The sequence below is a fragment of the Ambystoma mexicanum genome, chromosome 6q (assembly GCF_040938575.1).
Source record: "Ambystoma mexicanum isolate Mex_15411 chromosome 6q, UKY_AmexF1_1, whole genome shotgun sequence".
Taxonomy (NCBI): domain Eukaryota; kingdom Metazoa; phylum Chordata; class Amphibia; order Caudata; family Ambystomatidae; genus Ambystoma; species Ambystoma mexicanum.
Window position 1 is genome coordinate 441,108,158 of NC_090937.1, and position 25,743 is coordinate 441,133,900.

General features: G+C 45.5%; 1 long non-coding RNA gene across 2 annotated transcripts in view; it reads left to right on the plus strand.

The window, feature by feature from the left end:
* The first annotated feature begins 9,328 nt into the window (after positions 1-9,328).
* The window catches only part of LOC138516090 (uncharacterized), a 97,150-nt gene continuing 80,735 nt past the window's right edge, over positions 9,329-25,743 (plus strand). For both annotated transcript variants that reach the window (XR_011282226.1, XR_011282225.1), the window contains exon 1: positions 9,329-10,030. This is a non-coding gene — a long non-coding RNA (uncharacterized lncRNA). The remainder of the gene's footprint in view (positions 10,031-25,743) is intronic.

Genomic DNA, 25,743 nt, shown 5'->3' on the forward strand with positions numbered 1-25,743 from the left:
GTGGGATGTTAATCCCCATTAAAGCTGATCAAATGAATATTAATCCTGCAACAATAACTGATAATGATATCAGCTCTGTTCCGAGCACTCCGCTATCCTCTCTCAAATATCTGCTACTGAATACTAGGTCACTCCTTAAACATGCCACAGAGGTAGCCTCCATTATAGAGGAATACAATCTTGATATTTGCCCCTTAACAGAAACTTGGAGTCATGAAGCCACGGATCCCACACTGTCACTTGCCATTCCGGAGGGCTATTATATGATCAGACAGGATAGAAGCCAGAATAAGGGAGGGGGGTGGCATTCATTATTAAAGGCTCACTGAAAACCTGGCAATCTAAGATTGACTCCATTCCAGGGTCAGAAATTCTACTTATTAAAATTGCCATCAGCGCAGAAACCACCCTGAATGTTCTCTTGTTATATGGAGCTCCTGTAATGGACCCCACCTTCCCCACCGCCCTAAATAGCCTATTACTTTCTTTTCGGAAACCTAATACCAGGGTGATCTTGCTAGGAGATTTTAATCTATGGTTGGGTAGTGAGGCGGACAAATCAGCAACGACGATGGAAAACACTCTGGATGCTTTAGGTTTTGTTCATCATGTCAGAACGGCCACACACATGAAGGGCAATACATTGGATTGGCTATCTACTCTTAATGTTCCTCTAACTAATGTAGATGTACAACCTTGCCCGTGGTCAGACCACTTTTGTATCACCTTCCAATCCAAAGTGGATTCCTTTAGGACCAAGTCCTCACTCCCGAAAACATTCATTTCCAGTAGAAACCGAAAAAATTTGAATAAAGAAGCATTATATCCCTGGGCACAATCCCCGAATGCCGATATTGTTAAATTAGAGGATCTAGATGATATGTCAGATATGCTCATAAAGTCACTGAAAACAGTGACAGATAAGCTCGCTCCTGTTAAAAACAAAATGAAGCAAACTGTTCATAATAATAATTGGTTGTCCAAGGAATTGGCAGAATTAAAATCTAAGAAAAACAAACTTTTTCATGCGTGGAGAAACGATAAATCAGCCAGTAATCTTAAATCATATAAAAACTGTGCGGTTAACTTTAAAAAAGAGGTTATACTAGCCAAAAGGGAGGCATTGAATGAGAGGATCACCAATGCCAGATCAGATTGCAAGGAGCTGTTTAAAATATTAAAAGAACAAACTCACACGTCAGGTCCCACTCCTGTTCCGATCATTAAAAATAAAGCTTGGTGTACAGAAATTCAGCTAGCTATGTCTAATAAACTAGACAAGATTAAAGAAACTATAAGAGACCAAAAAACTTTCATTGAATACTTCGGATCTGCAGGAGAAGATGGCACATGCCAAAATTAAAGCAACAAATCAACCTACATTTAGTTTCTCGCCCATATCGGAAGAAGAATTAGGTAAAACTATTAGTCAGCTGAAGAGCACAAGTTGTAAAGGTGATCCATGTTCTGCCATCATAATCAAGGAATGCCTACCTACCTTAATACCAGCCCTCACCAAATTTGTTAATGCCTCATTTGAGTCAAAGGTAGTGCCTATCAATCTGAAAAATGCATGGATTACACCTTTACTGAAAAAGCCCAATCTATGTCCGCTCACCCCCGCTAGTTACAGGCCTATTACGAACACTGCCTTTCTTCTTAAAATACTAGATCGGGTGGCGTACAACCAGATCTCGTTATTTATGGAACAGAATCAAAATCTACATAATTATCAATCTGGGTTCCGTGCCAATCATGGCACGGAAACAGCGCTCCTCGCACTTAAATCCCATCTCATTCAGGGTATGGATAAGGGTCAGATTGCCTTATTGATGATTCTGGACCTCTCAGCAGCCTTTGACCTGGTGGACCATTCGATTCTGTCCACCAGGTTAAAAGAGAATGTATTTTTTTCTGAAGAGGCCATCCAATGGGTATCATCCTTCCTAAAGGATAGGCATATCAGAATTGCCAGTGAAGTAGCAGAAGCCGATCCTGTGCTCCTACTATATGGAGTTCCACAGGGAGCATGCATGTCTCCGTGCTTTTATAACATCTTCATGATCCCCTTCTTCCAGATTCTGGGAGAGGAAGGGATCGTGTTTGCAAATTACGCGGATGACACGCAATGCATCCTCCCTATTTCAGGAATACATCAAAAGGACGAAGCCTCCATTAATAGGATATATGCGAAGATCCAAATCTGGATGGTAGCTAATGGATTGGCCCTGAATAGTGCCAAAACGGAGCTCCTTTTGGTAGGTTCGCCGAGCAAACTGGACAAATTAGGAGAGGAATATAAGAATATTAACCTGGACAATTGTGTCATTAATACACTGTCCAAGGTTAAGACGCTGGGCGTATGTCTGGATAGACATCTAAACATGAAGGCGCAGGTGAATAGTCTTGTCTCGTCAGCCTCCTATTTCCTCAAACTCTTTCGCCATCTTCGGCCACTTATTTCTGAAAAAAACTCAGAAACTTTGACTAGAGCCATTATTGGCTCGAAATTAGACTACGGCCGTAGTCTCTTGGTGGGCATTCCGCAGTCGGAGATTCATCGCCTTCAGGTCATCCAAAATGGGGCAGTAAGAGTAGTAAAGGGCCTGAGAAAAAAGAGATCATGTCTCGGAGACCAGAAGGAGTCTCCACTGGTTACCAGTTGGAGCAAGAATTCAGTTCAGGCTCCTTCTGATAACCCAAAAATGCATTGTAGGCCCAATGCCATTGTATCCGAAGGAAGCTATTATCGTGAAAGACAAGGGAAGGTCACTGAGATCAGACAACTCAAATTTACTTGTTGTTCCTCGGCACAAGACCAATAAGACAAGACAAGGGTCCTTTGAAGTTGCAGCTCCTACAGCTTGGAACGCCCTCCCCACTCACATGTGAACCCTGGTTTCAACAGAACTCTTTAATAAAAAAAAGCTGAAAACACTGCTCTTCGTTTAGAGCTGTGTCAGTATTAACCATGGACTGCTTTTAGCTCTGATGTATATGTAGTTCTGTTCTGTGTTTGTTAGTCTGCGCCCATCAGCCTCCGGGTACCAGGTGCTCACTATAAATTCCTTAACATAACATAACATAACCCTTCCCAAAACGCTGTACATCTTTCAAACAATACTTATCAGAGCGCCTTTATCGTTTTTCTGCAGAATACATAGAGCTATCTCGGCATTTATATGGCAGAATAAAACCCTGTCAGTAGCCTGAAGTATGCTAATGCTTCCAACTGAGAGGGGCGGGGTGGGTCTCCCCAATCAATTGTTTTAAATACTATTGCGCTGCCCAAATAAAGGTGATCAAAGAATGGTCCACGGGGGAGTCCGGGAAAAGATGGATACAGATGGAACAAGCAGTGGGGAATCTAGACTCCAGGATGCACTGTGGTTGCCAAAAATATACTGCCCAGCTACCATACGTGTGAGTGACATTATGGGTGTAGCAGAGGAAACCTGGGACGCAGCAGTTAAAAAGCACAGTTGGACAACATACCCGTCAACACTCACACCTATGTTCTTTAACCCGCAGTTTACCCTAGGCCTAGAACCCAAAGCATTTATGGAATGGGAACTGGAAGGCTGTGTAAAACTTAGGGACATGTTTCAGGGGGAGGAGGTTAAATCATTTATACAATGTAAGCAGGAGATTGGCATATCTGAAAACTCTAGATTCCAATACTTTAAGGTGAGACATTGGATTCTTGCCCCACCAGTAAAGTCTGCAGTGGTAAGAGAGTTAACACCTTTAAAAAACTTTGTGACATCCGATCCAGGGGTCAAAGCCCTTATCTTAAATCTACACAAGCTGATGGGGGTTGCTGAAGTCAATGAGATGACTAGCTACAGGCGACGCTGGCATGTAACCTGGGGGGCTGGGATCTCAGACTTACAATGGGAAAATCTGTGGAAAACTATTCCCAAACTCACTAGATCAATCCAGACCAGATAGTTCTGGTACAAACTAACGGTGCAATGGCATTATACTCTGGCTCATTTGGGGAAAATGAAACCATCATTGTTGGATAAATGCTGGAGTGATTGCTGAGAGGTGGCGAATTCGGAACATGTATGGTGGAATTGCCCAGGGTTGACACAGTATTGGGAAGCTGTGAATAAACATATGAGCTAAATGTTTCCCTTGCAAAAGACAAGATTTCAACGTACATGCCTCTGAGTATTGATGGAGGAGGACTTTAAGCGGCAACCGAAGCCAACCCAAAAGTCTTATGTAATGTTGCAATTGGTGTCACTGCTAGCCATTGCTCAATAATGGAAAGTGAAAGAGCCCCATCATATTACTGAATGGTTCTCCAAAGTTTGGAACTTTCTAGCGATGAAATGGATGACGTATACACTACAGGGCGAACATTACACATTCTCCAAAGACTGGAAAGAGGTGCTTGATTTCTTACATAAGGACTATAATGCTATGCATTGTCTGCAGAAACTGTGTATATTGGGCATTCCTTGAGACAGTAACAAGTGCTGGTACATGTTTGTTGGTACATTCGTCACAAGGGAATTGGTAACTCTGCAAAAGGGGCATGGGTCAGAGGGTGGGAAGGGTGTTGGGCTAAAGGGATGATTGGAGGAGGGCTGGGACTGTTGTTCTATTTGTATAAAAGAAATGTAAATACAAATACATTTTAAAACATAAAAAATAAGCAAAATGTTACATTTGCATCTTATGTTGAAGTTAGATATGCAGAACTCTATGAACTAGCTCCTGGTTCCTCAGTGATCGCTTCTGCTAACTGGTTATGTCGGATACGGAGGAGCTGCTTTTGGCTCCAGTTTATTTAATCTTAATTTTGAATACTGAAATCCTTTAGTGCTGGAAAGCAGCTCTATAGGTTAAGTGCCTGTTGCAGATATCACAGTATAATTTACAGGTTGTAGGTTGGAATAAGTGCCATTATGCCTTATTTGTTCCTTCTTTAAACGTCAGAAAAAGGTTTGTGTCCTCAAGCACTCTGCCCAGAAGCCCAAGCCTGAGGTTTTGGTCATGTATATAAAATAAATCCTTGTGGTAATGCCGCCATAAACGAGGAACAAATTCAAGGTTGTTTTGCTCACCTTTCAGGGAGTTTTTGCAAGTTTAGCAAATTCGGATTCCTGTTATACAACCCCTTCCAAATGTTGTTGGAGTCCTAGGGAAGCAAGTGAGGGGCTTTGACATCTGTGTTTTCTTGGCCATGGCTTCAACATGTCCAGGCCCACCATGCAGTGAGTAAATTCCACGCATACCATCTGGCGCGGCGAGCAGCTCTCTCCACCTATCTCTCCTCTCTGCGCTGCGCCCTACAGAATACAGTTGAGTCCCATGATAAAACCGGTCCAAATGTACACATAGCCCCTCCCCTTTTCGTTCTCATGCCTTCCTGATCATCTTATCTATCCTCTGCCCTCGTCCCAACTACCTACCCGACCTTTCTCCTCCCTACTATTACTGAATGTTCTATAACATTCCTCCTTTGCCAGCTAAAGCAGTTTGACGCCATAATATATGGCAGGAGGCTCAAAGTAACATACCATAACATTAGCTAGGCATACAATTAAATATGGTGAAAGTGTAAGCTATTGTTCTTGCATACTTCTCTGCATTTGAGAAAGCTCTTTTGAAAGAATTATATGAGCTCTTTTGCTAGATGTCCAATGTTTAGGTGGGGGCATAAGCAGGAATCTTTGTCCTTTGACTTTAACTATTGGGGATGTCTAAAAGCAAAGCAGTGTAGCTGCATTGTTGAATTGATTGCAGAGCAATTTTGTATTTCCTGGTGTTCTAAAATGTCAGAAAGCTACTGTAAACTTTGTTGAATGGCCCCAGCTGCACAATGTATTCTCACTATTTTGTCATCGTTCTTCATTACCAATATAAGGAGCATTAATGCTTCCAAGTGGTTATGTATGCTACATATGGAATTCCTGTCATACGAAGTGTGACAGATTGCCATCTGCATTCTTCAGAAATATTTTTTTAATTATGGACACAAAGTGAAGATGGATTCTGCAGGAAAGTGTGCTTAGACAAGCAATCAGACTTTCCATATATTCTCTGTAGTTTAAAAGGGGTGTCAGTGATAAAAGCCAAGACAGCTACAGGTATTGAGATTAGTAATATCACTGATAGCCATAGAGTGGATCATCTAAGTATCTGATGTGTGCACTCCAAAGACACACCAGCAGCTGGAGAGAAAAATACAAACCTTTCAGACACAAAGTTGCATGCTGCCTTAAATGTACTTATCTGAAACTGTTTAGCAGCTTCTCGCAATAGCTGCCTTTAAGACTCTTGGCATTAGGTAGATGGTGTAATAGTATACATAGGTCTATTGGCACCACTGACCTTGCCAGCACCAAAAGATACTATAGAAAGTATGTTGATCATACAGAATAGTGCAGTACGTGCTGTAATGGGCCTTAAGCGCAATATGCACGTTTCCGATGCTAGGCGCAGCCTACACTGGCTGCCAGTGAAACAGCGTTTACATCATAAAGGCTTAACCATTGTGTTTAAATGCTTATATGGTCAAGCTCCAACCTACCTTACTGCTAGGCTTAAAAAGAAACCAGTTACCCGTCCTCTGCGCTCAAGCAGTAATACTTTCATGGTTAAACCCCCATTTACCTTGAAAAGATTTGGGGGTATTAGCTTTGACTCTTGGGCACCCGCTCTATGGAACTTACTTCCCAAATATCTTGTTTATAGTGACTCTCTGCTTATCTTCAAGAAGCAACTAAATACCTTTCTGTTTGATAAAGGTTAGAACATATCTGCTCTTTTAGTACAGCACTCTTGGTACCGAACTCAGTTTCCCGCCATATCTTTCCATCTTGTTGGCCTTTGTGATGATTGGTTTCTCAAGGCCCCCTGTTTCGTGTTTCTCCTGTTTGACATTGTTATTTGTTGTCTGCCATCTCTCTTTCCTCTGTGTGCGCCCTGAGGCCTCTGGGTTAGTGGCGCAATACAAGAATGTAGAGATAGATAGATAGATAGATAGATAGATAGATAGATAGATAGATAGATAGATAGATAGATAGATAGATAGATAGATAGATAGATAGATAGATAGATAGATAGATAGAAAGAAAGACTGCCACGACCTAAACCATCCTGATATTTGAATTTCAAAAGTGTGGTCATAAATGGGGGCCCAAGCATTAACAACCAACAAATTGGATGATACATGCTTTTAATTAAAAAAAAGGAACTCATGGCCAGAGAAATATGTTGTACTATGAACCGAAAGAAAGTTACAGCCTTATTGGTTTAACTATAAATAGATGTGCTAAACTAGCCATTCATGGATTGGTCCTGAGACAGATTGCAGAGGCTAGGAAAGCAACCCTTCTCTTGGAACTGGCATCATCAGCTTGCTCAAGTGCAACCCAGGAAGACCCTTTGTAGTACGAATTTACAAAATGCTGGGGTGAACTCATAAAAGACACATGGAGCCGGCACAGTGTAGTGATGATTAGAGCAAATGCAGCTAGAGCACCTCGTTTTTGGGGGACACAGATAATGGGCAGAACTAAGGTAGACAGAGAGTTTAGGGACAGCCAGGATCACTTCCACCATTTTGGATCTACAGGTATGCTTGTCATTTGCCACTAAGCAACTCCATCAGAAGCAAGGCACCATGGACCGCTGCAAAAGAGGAAGGACACCATGTCCCAATCGAACTCTAGGTAGGGGTTTGGAAACCACCAGTCCCCTACTATGGTTCTTTATGAATGAGGTAGGAAAGATCCACTGTGTTGGTTACTTGTTGGAGTTTTGTTTTTAAGAATTCAGAGCCTGCATGCATTGGAATGAAGACAGCAGTATGAATAACATGCTATTGCCTTAACATCCCTGAAGGAAAGAAGGGACACTTGATGGGAGACCGACCCAAGGACCATGCCCGCTGCTGCAAGCGCATACTTTAAACATACGCTTGTATATCCACTGACATGCAGAAATCATAATGTAGCTAAAAATGGGAGGAAATGGTCTTCCCCTTTCTTTAATGGCATGGCTGGCTGAACAATGATGGTCTGCAGGGTTACCCAGAGCAATTCCAGTAGACATTATTCATTCAAAACCTTCCAGCCATCACTGTTTAGTTTTACTAAAGTCCCTCGAATGGGACGAGTATGCCCAGATATGGGTCCCAAGCTTGCTGTGCCTAGAGACCGAAGTTACACCTTACTGATTTTGCCCAATAAAGCAAGCTGCTTGAGGTTCCGTGCAGAAAGGCTGTAACCTAACAGTTCAGGCTGGATTGCCCCTTTTGGTTTGGGACCAAGCCCAATTTGTATATTGGGCCTCATTACAAGGTTGCTGGTATCCTGGCGGTATTACCGCCAGGATACTGGCAACCGGTAACACTGTTACCAGCACTCGGTCTGGCGGAATTACCAGCGGATTACGAGGCCGCCAATTTTGATCCCCATTCCATGGAGTCCCATCGGACTCCATGGGGGGTATAGCCGGTATTAGCGGCAAAATACTAGTGCCGGTAATACCATCTATTTTTGCCCATAGGGTGGCGTAATTACCAGCCACTACACCGGCAACCTTGTACTTTGCCAGTGCGGTAATGTGCCAGTAAACGGAATTACCGGAATGTTATAACCGCAGCAGCAAAGTTATCATTGTCTTTCTGCTTCTGAAATAGCATTGGCAGGCTGAAAAACAGTGGCCTGCACGGTTGTACATAGCAGTGTCAGTGGTTATGATTCATTCAGAACCTTTCAGCCACCACTCTTCAGCTTTGATAAAACATTAATATAAACATTAAACTATAAGGTAACATGAGAAAGGAACAACCAGGAAAAATAGAGCATAATTTGGAAGAATGAATAAAACAAATATGAGTGTTAGAAAACATGATAAAACAGAACATGATAGTATCTCCAGCATAGTCCCATCGGTTCAGCCTCCATCTACGCCTGTTTCTTCAATCGTTGCATAAGCAAGACCATGCATATTTTCTCCTTGTCAAGTTTCATTCTCCCAACTAAATCCACACATTGATCCACAGACTCAGGCGCCAGCCTGTTTAGAAAAAAAGAGGAATTACGGATAGGCCTCTTTGCCTCGTTCAAAGAGACTCAAACAACATAACAAAAGCATTGCCCTCGAAGAGCGATTGCCAGATACATAGGAATTAGTTTCGCGAAAGTTGTCTACGGGGTTTTAGCATTCCATTCTGATCCGGTGGATTAAAACCGGCTAAAAACAACCTATCAACTAATTACTGTAATTGTACATAGGGATTACAAACCCATCCAATCTTGTGTCCTTCTTGTCTTGTTCCAATATAAACTCAGTGAATGGCGAAGCTGATGAAAACACTACCTAGCTGCGTATCCGCAATTCTTTTCACAATGCCACTCTTTTACTATGGAAGATGCGCCACTGTTTGTCTGCACTTAGCCTGCACGTCATCTCCTCGGTAGGAGCTAGCAGAAATGTGTGAGCCAGAGGATACCATCATGCGTGGCTTTGTGGTTAATTAAACTTCCGACTCCGATGAACAGCATTCATCCAGAAACTATGAAGGACCAAGGTGGCGGGCCTCCGGTGTGTGTGCAAATAGTCTCTCTGGTCGCCATTGTTTCTTTTGGACTGTACAGCATCTTGAAGGGGATCTCCTTTGGATTTTTCAACTGGTGGTACATCCTGGGGGCCTCCTGCATGGTGGCTGCTGCCTTTGCCTCTTTCCGCCTCTACGAAGTCTGCATCCTGGTGGTGGGGCAGGAGGCCGCAGTAGAACTCGGCCACAATCCTTAAATGCGAAGGGGGCACTGGAATCTTCACTTCCGTGGACCCTCCTACTGTGAAGCTGCAAGACAGTCTCTTCCAAATGCTGAAACATAGAACCCTCACCGTGACCCTGGGTATCGAAATCTGAGGCCTAAGGGAACACTCTTTGAATTGTAGCGGTGAAACGAGGTTGAATTATTCCGCGGTTTACCAAATGCCACGAGGCTCCAATGAGAACAAAAGAAAATAGTGTAGAGAGAAGAACACAACAACATAGGTAAGTCACTGACGTCCAGTGTGAATTTGCAATACAAATGGCTAGTTATTGTCGTTTAGCCCATTTCTGATCTGCATTTTGGGCAAATAATGAAACGGAGACTTATTCAGATTAAGTGCTTAGTAAAGTATCTCATATCTTTGTCAAGTGTGTGGAAGGATTAGGAGTTAGGCAGTAATTTAACCATAAAACCAACGCTCTTGGTTGAAATTACGCAAGGTGCTCTGGGCCTCATCTGCATGAAAACATGACTCATGCAAATGACCCAACACGCTGCCAGCCAGCATGGGCATATGAAATACCATAACAGAACGGACAGGTAATGCATCAGACAGGAAAAAAAGCTTGCTATCCTTATTGTTTGGGGTAGGATCATGGTACAACCCACGACTGGGGTGGGGAGGGGGCGAGCAAGTGAGTGTCAAACAACACACAGCCCCCCCCCCCACACGACTCAGTAAAAACCATGAAACCATGCTGCATGCTCCCTTGATGTTTTTTTTTTACTTCGGGCTTGTAGGTGGTGCTTTAGCGCCGCTTGTGCCAAAACTATTGGCACGTAGTGCACAGAGTGTTTGGGTGAATGAATGACTAACATCATTTTTCGGTGCTCAATCCATCCTATCCACATTGCTTGCTTTACTGTTTGTTGCTAGGGTGCGGGTGTTGCTAGGGTGCTTGTTTTACTGTTTGTTGCTAGGGTGCGGGTGTTGCTAGGGTGCTTGCTTTACTGTTTGTTGCTAGGGTGCGGGTGTGGCTAGGGTGCTTGCTTTACTGTTTGTTGCTAGGGTGCGGGTGTTGCTAGGGTGCTTGTTTTACTGTTTGTTGCTAGGGTGCAGGTGTTGCTAGAGTGCTTGCTTTACTGTTTGTTGTTAGGGTGCGGGTGTTGCTAGGGTGCTTGCTTTACTGTTTGTTGCTAGGGTGCGGGTGTTGCTAGGGTGCTTGCGTTACTGTTTGTTGCTAGGGTGCGGGTGTTGCTAGGGTGCTTGCTTTACTGTTTGTTGCTAGGGTGCGGTTGTTGCTAGGGTGCAGGTGTTGCTAGGGTGCTTGCTTTACTGTTTGTTGATAGGGTGCGGGTGTGTGTGTGCCCGTTTGTATTGGCTGCCTTTGCTATCACCACGTTAAAACGAGCTTCTTTAGCCTTTATAGGGGATTGTTTATTTTCTTAAAACTTCAAAGACTGTTAGCGCACATTACATTCATGTGTGGCAAGCTAACAGTTTTCAGAAGTGGGGCAAATAGTTTACAGCTCCAACATATACAAAATCTGCCTCAAGCAGATGGCACAGCAAGCACTCTTTCGCAGTCTCTCGGCTGCAAAGGATGCCTCAGCGTCTCTTAACTTGCAGCCCTGGAAGCTGCCAGGTAGGGAGCTCTCTGCATTGAAGTATAAAGTTTCCCAGTTGAGTTTGCTGCCCAGGGTCAAACCGAGGTAGCGGCTGCTGCTCTCCTGATTGCTGTCCAGGGTCACACCGAGGTAGCAGCTGCGGCTCTCCCATGCCCTCTGCGTGCCAGCAGAGCCCCTTTTATTAGAGAGGCGTTATGAGCACCCGAACCACCAGACCAACACGCAACAGTGAGCATATTAGCACTATGGGGAAGCAAGCACTATAGTTTAAAGGATTAATGGACAGACTGTCTGGACAGTTGTGCAACATACATATCGCAGGCACAAAATACTGCAGGTAGGTTGCCTGAGCCAGTGCGAGCACAGTTTGTAAAGTATAAGCAAGTGATCAGATCTTAGCGTCACAGTTTATAAAGGGTGTGTCAAAGTGTTTATCTCTGAAGGAGTGACCCGGAAAGTGAATGTATATATTTACCATATGTTCAGTTGTGAGGGCCCAACAAAAAGAGTTTCCTCTCCTCCGGGTATTAGTGTTGGTATTAATGAACTCAGTTGCAGGACATGCATTGTGGGCATTGGTGAGTTGCCCATCGAAAGAAGTCGGTGCAGGTCCTTATGTGAGGAGAGGTGCCATCCTACATGGGGCTCAGGGGCCTCTGTCCCTGCGGGACAAGGTGGAACCATTGAACATTGGCCAAAGGAGGGCATGTGGTTATTGGGTCTGACTCTCGGTTCTACTGCATGGCTTCCCAACTGCAGCATTGTGTGGCCTGGGGCAGAGCGAAGGTGCTAGTTCTGCCCAATAGATCCTTAGGCTTACAGGGGCAAACCCGCTTGAACACTTGCAGTGGGCTGACCACAGGTTTGTTTCAGAGAGTCCGAGGCACAGTTTAGATTATAGGCAAGGCAGGGAGCCAATATACTCTGACTATATATAACTCTATGGGGAACAAGCTCTTCAATGCCAGAAGGTCTACATGCGGCAGGGAGAGGTGGATAGAAAACGTGTATACAACGTTGGTATGTTATGTTACATAATTTGTTGAGCGCACGTACACCCAGAGGCATCTTGTCGCTGGTAGCGTGACAGGCAGATTAATGATGGAACTGGATTCTAAAATAGTGTCGTTTTTAGTAGCCGCAGAAGGCAGGATGATCAGCAGTTCCTTGTAAAGCAAAGGGAAGGTCATTCCAGGCTTTTGCGGCTGCCACCAAAAAGTGACGCCCTCCTGATCGAGCTAGTCTATACCAAGGGACCGCTACCAGGAGAGCCGACTGGGAGCGCAGAGAACGATTAGGTACATAGCGGTGAAATTTTGCTTGCAAATATTCAGCTCCAAGACCATAAAAGGCTCGGTGCACCATACACATGGATTTGAAAGCAATCTGATCTGCAACGGGGAGCCAGTGCAATTGCCTTAATAGTGGAGGCATGTGGGCTCCAAAAGGGGGATGAAGAATAGACCTGGCCGCCGCATTCTGCAGTAACTGTAGTCGCTTGATCAAATAACCAGGTTGAGCCATGGAGAGCGAGTTACAGTAATCCAGTACACTCAGGACCAAGGCTGTGACCACTGGGGCCTGACTTGATACAGGAATAACAGGGAGAACCTTTCAGAGAATACAGAGCTTGAAGTGGCCGGACTTGCACACCGCTGCAACCTGCTTGTCCATGGAGAAAGATGCCGAAAATTGGGCAATATGTACTATGAGGGACGAAAAGTACCCTTCCAAAACTTTATAACTACATGGAGATTGGGGAAGGATCAGTTCCTAAACTTTGCAGTGGTCGCTGCAATAATTGGGAAAACATTGTAAACCTTTCCTCTATAGCCTGAGGAGTCCCTCATTATACTAACCACGAGCCATCTGGATTGGAAATGTAAATAAGGCCCTACAATCTACAGATCTTTGTTTCCCACTGAGTCCCAAATGCAACTCAAATGGAGGGGAAAATAGGAAAATGACATTGGGACACCATCGGTGCACAAGACTTAGATGTACAATGAAAGTGTCCAAAAACGCATGTTTTTAATTCCTGAATAGAGTCTATATCACTCTCCAGCCCTTAAGAGTAAGTTCAACTGGCTGCGAGACTTATCCTTGGCCTCAAGCCCAGGGACCACATCTCTCCAGCGCTAAAAACTCTCCAGTGGCTCCCGGTTGCTGCAAGGATCAAATTCAGATCCCTCTGCATCATCCACAAGGCTGTCTGGGGCCAGGGACCACGCCATCTGCAACTTGCTCTGACTAAATACTCTAACTCCAGATCTCTACGTTCCTCCGGTACCAAATCTCTGTGTTTTGAATGCTTCGCTAAACAGTGAGCTGCTGGCCGATCTCTTTCCTCAGCAGGCTCCTTCCTATGTACCAGCCTCCCCCTTCCTCTTCATCTTGAGCCGGATCCGAGCCGGATCTCCTCAAATTCCTGAAGCTCCTCAAGACTTCCCTTTTCACCTCCTCCTTCCCTTCCTCCCTCCTCTGCTAAACCGCACAGCTGCTGAGATTGGTGACCAGGGCCCTTATGTGTCCTTCTGGGTCCTGGCCTCCCACACCCAATCGCCTACAGCCTCCGCCCCTCCCAGCACTTTGCCTTGGCACCCACTGGCCTGTGCCACCACAGGCTTGCACTTACCTACTCCACCTAGGCACTTACAGCTGCTCACTCCCTAGCACTTCCCACTTGATACAACCAGCACTTACCCCCTAATCCCCCACCACTCTCTCTGCACTTGCACGTATTGACCGCTCACAAGGCCAAGTAGGTCCGCCTCTATTTTACAGTGTTATATCTAATTTTACTCCCATGTTCACTCGCTGTCGGCCCTGGGGGCGCTTTGAAACATAATTTACTTGTTTAAGCGTCTTACAAATGCACAATAAATAAATAAACTGGAAGGCGAAGCAAGGTGTCATAGATGTCAGCTGCTGTCCACTGGATTCTATCATATGGTGTGGAAATCCTCCTGGGGTTCCAGCCCTATGAAAGTTGACATTGAAGCGATTGGCTGAAATGTCTCGATGCCGGTTCGATCTCTGCCCTTCACTATGTTTACTGGGAAGGATGCCCAGGAAAATGGAAACTAGAGCTTTATATACATTTGTTGCAGTGGGTCTTATATTGGCCAAGAAGCTTAGAGTAATGCATTGGAAGGCAAAAACAGTGCCAACAATTAAAATGTGGTTACGTGAAATGGTGAGTTTACCTATTGACGGTTTGTGTCTTTTCACTCTGTTTGGGTCTGATTTCTTGAAGCTGTTAACACTTCCTCAGATTTGATGCCTCCGTGATATAATCTACTAGCTGGGGTTCCCGGCTTTACCAGTGTCCTGATCGAGTGGCGTCTCCTGTGCCTTGGAGGATGTTGCTCTTCTCCTCTTGTCCGCAAGGCTTGCTTCAGTTTGCTCTGGTTTCTCATGTGCCCTGGAGGATGTTGCTCTTGTCGTCATGTCAGCAAGTCTTGTTTCGTTTTGCTCTGGCATCTCATTTGCCCCGGAGAAAGTTGTTCTTGTCCTCTGGTTGGCAAGTCGTGCTGTTGTTTGTTGTTGTGTTTCAGAAGCTCTTGATATTGATTTTCGCTTTGTATCAGATGGAGCTTTTCCAAGTGATTTTAGTTTTTTTGTGCAGCATGTTTCAGTCACTCAATGGCTTCAGCACATTGGAGAAAATGTCCAAGAAAGATTGATTGATTGGGTTGTATACTAATTGACCTTTTCACAATTGACCTTGGGAGAATTGACCTCGGGAGAATTGACCTAATTTAGAAGGTCAATTAGGACATATATGCAGGGGGAAACCCCCCGCAGTCCCCCACCCAATCCAAAAAAAACGTGGAAACCCTCACCCAATCCCCTTATATTATTTATAATCCAAAACCATACATACATATATACAATAACTAAAATAATATAAAGGTCAATTGTGCAGAAGGTTAATTAGGACCATTATAATTAGGTCAATTGTGCAAAAGGTCATTTGTAAAAGGTCAATTTGGGTAATACCATTGATGTGCTCTTTTCTCGTGAATGAACTTTAACCTTGTCATTTCCCATATTTGGATTGGGGTGATAAACATTTTTTTACATTTTTTAATTCCCCTTAAAAATGCTTTAATAAACACTTTCGAACTTTATACAGTAGTAATACACGTCAAAGGAATAACTAACACATCGAACATTTTGCTTCAGACACTTTTCCAAATTGTGCCTCCTTCTAGTACCTACTGTAGTGAATCGGGGTGAACATCAGTAAATGAGGGTGTCTACGTAGTGAATTTTTGCATCCAAACAAAGACTACAATCTTGTCCCAGACAAATGAGGAATCCATGCAAAATTTGGTAGCAGTGGGTTCAACGGTGTGGATTTGTATAGCCGGACTAACATTCAGGCACACATCCACATTTTTTTTAAAGTTTGCATCCAAACATAAACTACGATCTTGCCCCAGACAAAAGAGGAAACCATGCAAAATTTGGTAGACGTGGGTTCAACAGTGTGGATTTGTATAGCTGGACAAACAGACACACACATACATACATACATACATACATGCTTTCCACTTTATATATAAAGATAACTAAACCTTTGCATGAGCAATAATATTAGTCTATCCCACTTTTGCAGACTCACCAAATCACTTTTTACGATATTATGTCCACGTTTTTTGCCGCAAAATGCAGATGGTAAGTTTGGGTAAGGTATATATGGGGGTGATGGGTATAAGGGGAGATGCGGGTCAGAGTCAAAGTGCCACAGTCAAAATTGCCTTTATGTTCAACTGCATGCACATTTTGAATGGCCAAGGACGCATCATGAGTACGGTATGTTGGTATGTTTTATATTTTTTTTATCTCTGGAGCACACTACAATGTTTTATTCTTAATGTCTTTGTGTTTAATTTTTGATCATTTTATATATGTGCTTTGAAAATGGTTGCATGATATGTTATAACTCCTGTACTGAAAATGCAATAGAAGTTAAAAAAAAAATAAAAGAAAATGCAACAGAATGTGCCAGGATGTAATTAACAGGTGGAGTGCTTGTCTTTGCCAGTTAATTATGTTCCTAATGGGGAATACTTTATGGGATGGTCCGACTTCTGTATGAATCTCAGGTTGCAGAAGTTAGAGTAAATGGGTGGCCCTCACAAGTTTTTCAACTGGGAAAGGGAGCGCGACAAGGGTGCCCCCCGTCTCCATTACTCTTCGCATTAATCATTGCATCGCTAGCCATACTGTTACGCCATACAACTTCGTGGAAGGGCTTTCGCTGGCCTGGGGGCGTAGAAGATAAGGTATCCCTATATGCAGATGACCTTCTGATTTACTTAGGGGATCCGGTTCGATCTTTCCCAGAAGGCACTAAAATACTAGAACAATACGAGTCCTTTAGCGGACTAAGAGTGAACTGCAACAAGTCTGCCCTCTTTCCAGTCAAGAGGGCGACGCAAGCAATCCTCCCGCACTGCCCATACCGTATTGAGTTAGAAAATTTCTGATATCTGGGTATTCAACTCATGACAGACCTCTCTGAGTATTTAACCAGGAACCTACACCCGATCACAGAAAGACTCATTGCAGATATAACACCTGACACTGCTTCCGCTGACAATACTGGGAAGAGCAGTGCTCTTCAAAATGTTGGCCCTACCGCGCTTTCCATACATCCTGCAGAATGCCCCACTCTGCATACCAGACTTGGAATTCCAGAAAATTGATATCATCCTTAGAAACTGCTATGGGCCAGGGGACATGCACGAATCGCGTTGCGAACACTACAACGCTCCGTCTGGTAGGGCAGAATTGGGCTAGCACACCTGCAATCCTATTATTGTGCTAGCCAAATGGTGGTGGTCAATGATATCCTGCATGGGAATAAAGAGCTGCCCCACATTGCAGCAGAGATCAACTCGATGCATGATGTGCCCCCACTCATATGTCTTTATCAGAAGCTACCGAGACCCTCCCCCTGAACAACGATTTCTCACATTACACTAATATGGAGAGACACTCACAGGCACATTGGCTGGGATAAGAAGGTTACCTCAGTGCAAGCACTATGGGGAAACAGCAACCTGCCTGAACTAGACAAGCTGCCGGTGTGGCAGTGGTGGATATGAGCGGGAATAATTCAAGTCAGGGATGTAATTATAGATGGTAAAATTACCTCCTTTGATGACCTATCTGAATGATTTGGCGTCTCGCTACGGAACACTATCGCTATCTCCAACTGGTGCATGCAATACATACACACCTCCCGAACCTATCGCACATGCCAGGCTAAACACCACTAGAAAGGAATATAGTAATAGAACGTATCTCTGATAAAATTACCTCGGTCATGTACAATGCCATATCCTCCTTTACTACTCCTGAACTTTGTAGCTTGAAACTTAAATGGGAGAGAGATGTTGGACCTACACAACCCGAGGACTGGTTGACAGCTTTGATGTACCCACGCAAAACTGTGATTTCTGCTAGACTCCGGCTGATACAGTAACAAAATCCTACATAGGGTATACTACCCGCAAGTTGGACTGTATAGGTCGAATTGTGCCACAGACCTCAAATGCTTGCGCTGTCTGCAAGAACAGGGCACCTTCTTCCATATCCTGTGGGATTGCCCCTGGATAAAAGAGTACAGGCAACAATGTTGTAACAAACTGACTGCAGTCTTGGGCCACACCATCCCTACAGATCCTAGAATGATGCTACCCGGGCATTGAGGAGGAGGGGGAAACAACACGCTTTGGGAAACTATTTCTCTCCACGACCACGGGATTGATTAAGCGCAACATAGCGAAACTGTGGGAACTGGTGTTGTTCCGCTCTTTGCGCAATGGGTAGCGGATGGGAACATCTCTATGTTGATGGAACAACGCATGTATATAGCTAGAGGGTGCCCCCGTAAAGCAAAAAAGATCTGGGAAAGTGGGAAGATGCAAACTAAACTCATCCTTTGAAAGCATTCTGAACGATGACTCGGAATATGTTGTGGTTGAATTGTACTGTACTATCGGATGGATTGGACCTGTTTTGTTTTGTTTTATTTGTTTGGTTACTATGTAGTGTTTAATGTGTAAACTCCACTACCTAAGTTTAAAACTAATAAAATGTTTTATTAAAAAAAAGTATTTTCATATAGTTTTGGCATAGGTTCATACATATTCGTTATGACATTGTTCTGTCATCATCAGATTTTAATTAGAGTTCATCCATATTGCTCATAACCGCATTGTGATATCTTGGTAGCGGACATCCATCCTGGTAGCATACTTCCTCTGCTACTACGTGAGGATATAATCTGAATAGCTGCCTGAGTGCATATCGTCTTTCATACACTCGACACGGTATAGGAACGTCGCATGGATTCATGCATGGGTTCCCAATTGTAACTCTCCTTCTGCTATTCCAATAGGATGGCTGTGAGGGGGCAGGAACCAGAGGAGAGGCAGCCACTTGCTCCTATACACCTCCCACCCTTGGCTTATCTGTAAGGTTTACACAGTTCTGTGGGTGTGAGTCCCAGATCTGGATGTTTCTCTTCTCCTGCTCAGGCATACCTAGTTCATTTGCCTGCCAGGTACTGCGATGAAGAAGATGACTTAATGTATTCTTCGGCTGTGGGTGTGGGTCCCAGACCCGAGCTTTGTTACTTCTCAGGGTTTTGGCAGACCTGGTTCACTACCCTGCCAGGTACCACCACAAGGAAGATGGCGTGGGAGGCTGCTCGTTATGGGTTGGAGGTCCCAGACCTGTCTTTGTTTAATCTTATCCCCTTTGGGGGCCCCATCAACAGTTCCGACTACCCAAAGCTCTGCAGGGTGCCACTGGCATCCTCTGGTCATGTGGGGGCTTCTCTGCCTTCCCGTTAGGGTCTCTCTTGACTTTTCCAGGGGCTGCAGCGGCTGTACACAGTTCCCCTGTTCCCAGGCTGCGTGTCTTCAGCTGACCGCACGTACCAGTTTCCTCGATCGGCTGGTTTCCCATTGCTTCTCCATCTTCGCCGGTCCATCCACGGCAGACCTGTCTGTACTTCTGCTCTCTATATGGTAGAGGAGAGGCACAGAGAACACCAGCCAAGATTCTCTATTACGGTAGCAATGGACGAGCAATCAAAGCCTAGCTTCTCAGGAGGTGATGCAGGCTGGTTCTTAAGTACAGTGTAGTCCCCAAGCCCCCACGAAGGAATGTCCACACACTGTATTAGTTAAAACACAGGGGGTCATTACAAGGTTGGAGGTAGCCATGGCACTATTAGCACCATGGTTACCCCCTTACCGTATACTGGGTCCAAGTTCCCTGAATGGGGAATTACCAGGCCATTCCAACCTTGGAGGACCCGGTATTTCCCCATTCAGGGAACCCATCCCCATTCCCATTTGAGCCCCCATAGGGCTCAATGGGAATGGGGACCATGCTAACCACGGGCCCGTTATTAACGGGCCCGTGGTTAGCATGCTGGTCCTTAAACAGCTCCCACTAAGGGCGCCTGGTAAAACCAGCCGCCCTTTGCGGGACCCGCTAAAGGACCTTGTAATGCGGCAGTAAGGGGTTAACGGCACCGGCACCATTGCCAGTGCCGTTAACCCCTTACCACCAACCTTGTAATTACCCCCCCTACAGTCTTTATATAATTAAGGTTCAAGGTTATAAACACAATCGCAATAACTCACTTTGTGCTCAGTAAATCTAAAATGGCAAATATATACAGTTTCTAAGTGGTACCACAGTTATGATCAGATTTCATTAAAGTGCATCAACTGTACTCTGGTTAAATGTCACACAAATCACTTAATAAAGGTAACCAACAATAGACATCAGAGGAAAGCAGTTGGTTAGAACAATTGGCAGAATACTGGCCCCTACCAATAGACACAGTTCTGTGTGGAGATCCCCCCACCTGGGCAACCTGTAAAATAAAGATTTGCTACAAGCCCAGTCCATATATTGTTCTATAAGTCTTATTTCCTTCTATAAGGTATCTACCACCCCAATGTACCTGGAATAGCAGAGTTCGATGACGAGTCGTCGACGGATCCTTCTTGAGCAGCTCCCTTTAAAGCAGGAGCCACGGATCGTCGAGATCCCTCAAAGAAAGTGAACTCGGCGTTGAGGCGGCAGCTTCGGTGCCAGCGGTGCTCGTCAACGATGGAGCAAAGACGTCCTGCAAGGAAGAGGCGTGCGGGGCACCTCGATGTCGATAGTTCAGGACCGCAAAGAGTTTGTGAAGAACTGTGGCTCCGCAAGGGCGTCGAGTCGTCCGGCGTCTCTATGGTCTTTGGATGGTGGGTGACCCACCGGCGGATGCTCCTCGGCGCGTCGACGGCCTGGCCTTCTCCGGCGAGATAAGGCAGGCGGCACTGCGGATGAGCACGTCTGTGAATCAAAAGTCTTAGCCAAAGGAGCGTTGCGGCTCCGGTCGTCGATGGCACGGCATCAAACGGACCCCGCATCTGCGCAACAAAGCTTCGACGGGCCTCCAGCGGTTACAGCAAACCGGGGATCCCTGGTCAATGACGGTGGACGGAATGTCCGGTGCTTATCTTCGTTCTCCTCGGCGGTCCCTGTCTCCGGTCGGCAGCCTGTCGAGGGTCTGACTTCCAGGGCGCTTCGGCGAAGGTTAGCGGTGCTTGATGGTCCCTCGGAGCACGGGAAGAGGGAGCCTAACCAGGTCCTCTCTTGGATCAGTCTCGACTGCTTTCGGCTTTCAGATTTCAGCAAAGGCAGACAGCAGTCAACCTTCTTCTTCAGGCTCGGCTTTGAGATTAAGCATCAGTTTCAACTTCAGCTTCTGAATGATTTCTAGCAGTGAGAGGCCCCCAGAAATACTAGCTGATTTCTCATTCATTCTGCTGGGTCACACTCAGGCAACCAATCACTCAGAAGGGCATTCAGCAGTCAGTCAGCCAATCAGGCATACAGTGCATCCAGGCCATACTCCTCCCTCTCAGACACTCACAACAAGGAATGTATATTGGGACAAGTACCCAGCCATTCAACACTACACACTGCATTCATACCAGTTTCGGGCAGGGCTGTCTCAGACATTGTGTCAAACACCAGATACTAGACATCCACAACAAGAAGTGCATATTGGTCACACACTCCATTTAACCAGGTCCCACCCACAGGGTCTACCCACAACACACAGTGATTGGCAAGGCTCCAGCCAGTCTGGCCTGTACTTCACAACAACACCATATATGGAACTTCCACCCAACAGCCAGTCAGGGGTAAGGGACAGAGTCAGGGCTTCCCAGGACTTTGGCGAAACAAGGTAACAGGCAATAGAAAGCAAGAGGCCACAGGGGCCATCTAGTTTCCTATCAGGAATCAACTGATTCCATGGCAGGGCCTGGGTCTCCAAAAAGGGAGGCTACACAGAACACCTGTCAAATTCAGCATGGAGCTGCCACCAGCCCATACCCTGCTCTGTAGGCCACACACAGGTGCCCAAAAACATACACTAAGGGCACAGGGTTGTACCCCCACCCATGGGTGCCACAAGGGTATCCCATGGGTCTGTATACCAAACCAAAAACAGGAAGAGCTGCACTGCCAGGAGTCCCACATGGACTCCTGGGCAGAAAACAATACAGAACACAAATGAAAAAGGACTACAGGACAAGGATAGGGAGGCCCTGTCCCTCCAATGCATTTCCAGCATCACAGCCTTTGACTGCAGGTAAGCGTCCAGGTCTGTGCTCTCTTAGCTTCTTTGCCCCATCAGGCTAAGGATTTCCCAGTTCCTCCAGGGCAGGTCTGACAATATTGGTTGTCCCTCTTCTCTTTTATTGACAGGTTGTTTCATACCTCCTCTAGTGTAGTTAGAACGCTTGCTTTGGTTCTGCAGGGTCCTCTGCACAGCTCTGCACCTCTTCTTCGTCTTAGTACAAACTTGGAGATTTTCCATTGGGTCAATTGGTTCCTCATTCGTCTCAGTTCTTATAGGATACTCTTCCTTCGTGGAGCCTACAATATTCCTAGTCCCATTACTCCCTATACTCATAGATCTACAAAACAGATAGGAATATTAGGGATAGTGTTGGTGTGATGGGGGCAGGAAGGTATGTCAGTGTAAGGTGGGTTATGGGGATACCATGTTCTCCCCAGGTCGTCACTATTCCCATAGGGGGTTTCCCTACCCATGAGATTCACCCGCTGAGTACCACCGGCAGTGGGACTGTCAGGTAGCAGCTTCACCTCCCTGGCCTCATGGGAAGGGTCTCCCCCTCAGGGAGAAGGGATGACATCAAAGGATTCGTAACAACAGACAGAGTTTAAAAATGTCACTTGTGGTTTTGCAATCTTTTAATGGCATTCCAGTTTAAGGGATGGGCTGCAGCAGGCGGTAACTTGCCTTATTTCCATTTTGTCGCTTACTAATACCAGAGCTGTAACCATGTGAAGGATGTTGAGTTTTTAATTCAACATTTTGATAAAATGCTCCTGTACCACTTGCACATTCCATATATAAACATTACCATTTGACAAGACTTCATTTGGAAATGTAGTTATGTTACCTGAAACACTCATATTACAGACCAGTCTAGGTGCTTCTCATGGAGTGACAGCAGGCAACTCGGAAAGAACCAGAATTTAGCATTGAAAGCAAAATTCCTTACTATAACCCACTGTCACTTAAGTCCAGTTGGAAACAGCTTATGTTCTGATTGCTTTGCCTAAAAGATTGTTTTCTGAAACCGAACCGAATTGAAAGTAGACAATTGGCCTTAATAAGTACCTCTAGTGCACTCAACTGTAGAACACTCTGCCTTCTCCAAATCCTGGTCAGCAGGGGTCTGAAAACCCTCTTTCAACTGACATGAAATAGAAGATAAATGGCTTTAATTAATACAGTGGAAGCAATAACTGTCTAATCGCTGCAGCCTTAAAAACATCCTTGTGTGGGGGCATAGCCTCGGAGGACTCGTGACAGGATACAATCTCTGATTGCCTCCAGGCTGTTCCGGGCCCGACACCGAGCGGTTGTGGCTCTGATGCCTCTTGAGCACCACAGGGAGCAGATCGATAAGGTGTTTAAGGATGGCGAAGCAGGGGCAGAACCCCTGAAGCAGCGACATAGCGACGATGTTCCAAGGGCAGTACAATGCTAAAAAAGCCAATACGGCAGTTGCTCTGGTGCACAGTCCTTGAGATGATAGGAAAGATATGGCACGTCTAGCTACTAAACTGGATCTAGTAAATTTGCTAGGAGAAAAGAAGCGCGAGTTTCAAAACAGCATGTCCGATCTAACATCCAAACTTACCTCACTGGATGGGAGAGTTGTTAAAGTTGAGCAGCACATTGGAGAAATAGAGGACACCATCTGCTAGCAAATCTAGAGGCCTCTGAAACAGCCCAATGCCTATCGGGCTTGAAACAGAGATGCAAAGCCTTGGAGTCCTAGCAGGAAGACATTCAAAATCGCTCTAGGCGGAATAACATCAGGGTGTGTGGGATTCCTGGAGGTGAGAGATGCGGATCTCCCGGACTATGCTTGCACTCTCATATGCCCACATTTTGGTCTTTCTGAGGAGGTGGCTATTGATTGGACCGAACCCATTGTCTTCGGCGATCTCCTAGGGATAAAACTGACTTTCCACCTGATGTCCTCAGCTGTGTCCACTTCTTCTCCCTCAAACAGAAAATAATGGGTGTGGCCCGACTTACTCCAGACCTGACCTTCCTGGGGACAAACCTGCAAATATTACAAGACTTGGCTGTACAGCTCACCTTGTATCCACAGGGACGCCAGCCGACTGGTCCGGAGCACTTCTAGAGCTGGTTCACCTTCCCCGGGAACTCGCTCTGCCGTGGGCTTGTCCTGGAAGACAGGAGTTTGGTTTTAGCTACAATCATCTCCTTCAGGGGCCCACCTCCCAAGTGTTCCCCTTTCGACCCCCTCGGAGCCTGCCTCACCTCGTATTTCATGAAGGTGCGCTCTACGTCCTGCCGTTCTGTGCAGGGGCGCGTATTGGTTGGGCACCTTTCGCTGAGTTAGTTCACTGGCGTGGGCCCGGGAGTCCAGGCCGGCTGAGACTCCCCTCTTTAGATATGTTTTGAGTCTTTGAAGAATAAGTGTCCGCGATTGTTATTGCCCTGTTGACCTTCTCCTTCTCTTGTTGATGAAGAAGGGTGATGGGACGTTGAGCTGATGGCGAGGGCAGTGCTCGAGAAGGTAAGTGAATGCGCAAAGCGCGCCACTGTGAGCGTCTATGAATAAGGCTAAACTGTGCTTTCCTTCCTTACAGGTCGCTGAGAAGTCCTGGAAGGTATGCGGCCAGTTGAAATCGGAGCATAGGATGGAGGATGTCCGGGCGGCAGTCGAGCTTCCAGGAGAGCTTCGGTACGTAGCGGAGTCTGGAGAGGATGATGTCGGAAGACGAACGTTTACTAATTATTTCCCTTCTGGTCTCTCCTTCTAGGATGTTGCTCGCGGAGGAAGACGAGGACTAGTGAAGATTCCGGGGTGAGCGAGATGCTGGATGCCGAACAGGTAAGGAAGAATAACGGTGTTCTTCTCCTTCCAGACAATGCAGGCCAAGGATGCTGCGAGCAGGTCGTGGTGAACGTCACGCTGCAAGTGCAGAACAATTCGAAGCGCGTGCCTCAACTTGGGCGTGGCTTAAATAGAAAAATTACACACCGAAAACTATGGTCCCATTCCTGCTTAAGATCATAGACAAAATAGCATACACCCAAATTCAAGACCACATAGAACAGAACTAGCTCTTGGGAGCCAGACAATCAGGCTTTAGGCCCAATCACAGCACCGAAACGTCGCTCCTTGAGCTGAAAATTCAGATGGACACCATCAGGGACACCAGTAAACTCTGCATTCTCCTTTTATTAGATCTGTCGGCAGCATTTGACCTAGTGGACCATGATAAACTTTGTGTGCTACACTAGCGAATGACTTTAACTTCTCAAAAAATGCCACCCTGTGGGTGAAATCCTTACTAGCAGATCGCACATCTAGAGTTTTTATTTGGCAAAGAGGCCGCAGATCCCATCCCAATCCCCATTGGGGTACCACAAGGATTGTGTCTCTCGCCCACTCTATACAATGCGCATACCAAACTCCTTTTTTCCACCTTGGATGCTATGGGTGTCATCTACACTAATTCCACAGATGACACCCAGATCCTCATTTCGATTACATGAAATGATGTCCATGACACGATGATCATCAATAAAATCTATGCAATTATACAAAACTGGATGGCTTTTAACAGCCTATGCCTTAACAATGAGAAAACAGAGATTCTCATTGTGGGCTCCCAATCCAAAATCAACAACCGCCATTCGGATTACACATCTATCAACATAGATGGTACTCTGGTTCCAACTTCAAAACAA